The sequence below is a fragment of the Hippocampus bargibanti genome, linkage group LG06 (genome assembly GCF_051943395.1).
Source record: "Hippocampus bargibanti isolate YZ-2025 linkage group LG06, ASM5194339v1, whole genome shotgun sequence".
NCBI classification, from domain to species: Eukaryota; Metazoa; Chordata; class Actinopteri; order Syngnathiformes; family Syngnathidae; genus Hippocampus; species Hippocampus bargibanti.
Window position 1 is genome coordinate 17,112,422 of NC_142739.1, and position 1,866 is coordinate 17,114,287.

Sequence of the window (1,866 nt, forward strand, 5' to 3'; positions counted from 1 at the left end):
TGTTGAAAGAATATGAAATGTCTCAGTTTTCCAAAGTAGCAATGCCTTAAACTACTTAGAATCTCATTTGGGCCTCTCAAGTAGGAGTAACAGTGGCAGTGGTTTTCAGGCATTGCCATTAAACACACACGCGCACACACACACAATCAGAGAGATAATAAAAAAGAAGCAAAGAGAAAGAGAGGGAAGAAGGGAAGAAGGGAGAAAAAGAGTGAATAGAGAAAATAGAGATGGGAGAAGACAAAAAAAGCAACAAAAAAAAGAGAAAAATCAAGAGAATGAAGAGAGAAAAGAGAACTTCTAAACAGTTGAGCACACCCAAAAACTTCGAGACAAACGTTTGATGCATCTTATTAAATTTGTTTTCAGGTTAATGTTTGTGACTTACCATCAACTTAGACTTTTCTAGCAACACAGCTTGTGCTGGGACTTCATGATGGCCAAGCATGAAGGCAAGGGTGTCCACACATTTGTGGTCGATAGGTTTAGAGTTTAGACAGTGCAGAAGAAAGGAATTGGCTCAAATCATGAACCATTGATATTGTGTATGGGGGGCTTTGATATTATATACACAAATAAGCAAACAAAGAAATAAAAAAACAAATAAACCCTCAATGCAAAAAATAAAAATGAACTTGACGCATCAATTCTTACAAATCATGAAACCAACAAAAATATGTAAAACATGAAAACAGCAATGATGCTAATAAATGTACACATATATTGACCAGTTGATACACACAAAGAAAAAATAAACATACAAAACAAATAAATTCAAAATAATCATGAAACACTGGACATGATGTTCTTATGTCCGTTTGTGCCAATGGATGGTCCTCACATGAGATTAGCCTTGATGTTGAGAGTGGTGTGGGAGCTGTGCCTCAGGGATGGGAAGGTTGTGAATTTGGGACACATCATCAGTAGTGCTCCAAAGAATCATTGGGTGTTCCGGCGTTTCATCACTAGACACCCTCATCGATGGTGGCCAGCGACAGTTTGATCACGCCCACGCTTGTGTCCCATGCCCAATCAGATGTTGTGAAGCTGGTGGGGGGGAGGGGTCTTAGGTTGCTGACCTATGAGCCCAACAAGGGTCCTTCCTCTTCATCCAGATCCAGTGGCTGCTTCTTTCTGCCGCTTCGGAGAGTGATCTAACGGTGTGCCGCAGAGCCTGTCCATGGATGCCCAGGTCTTTTAGCAGTTTGATGGTGGAGGAAGCCACAAACCCTCTGCATCAGACTTCAATGGGATAGACCTTGGCTTTCCATCCTCGCTGTTGCGCATCCACTGCGAGTTCTGTGTATCAGAATCAGAAAACCTTTATTCGTCCCACAATGGGGAAATTTGCAGTCCACAGCAGCAATTTGAAAGGGGATGGGGTGGGGGGTGTGAATGATAGAAAACAAGATATTCGAAGCATAACAAAAATGTCAACTGTATACTGTGCAAATGTAAATGTGCAAAACCGTTTCATAAAAAACTGTACATAGTGAGAGTATCATGAAAGGCATATTGATATATTGCATCAAGCCATATTTGCAAGTGTCCAGTTTTTTTTCACATGTGATCATTGATAATTGCAAAGCCTGACAGCAGTCGGTAGGAACGAGCAGTAGGAACGAGCGGCGGTACCTCTCCTTCTTGCGCGGGTGTAATAGTCTCTGGCTGAAGGAGCTACCCAGTGCTGTCACGGTGGACAGGAGGGTGTGGGAGGGGCTTTCCATCGTAGCTTTTAGTTTAGCTAGCGTCCGTCTGCTGCCCACCTCCAGAGAGTCCAGCGAGCAGCCCAGGACAGAACTAGCCCTCTTGACGAGGCGCTCCAGTCTTTTCCTGTCCCGGGTGGTGATGCTGCTTCTCCAGGTG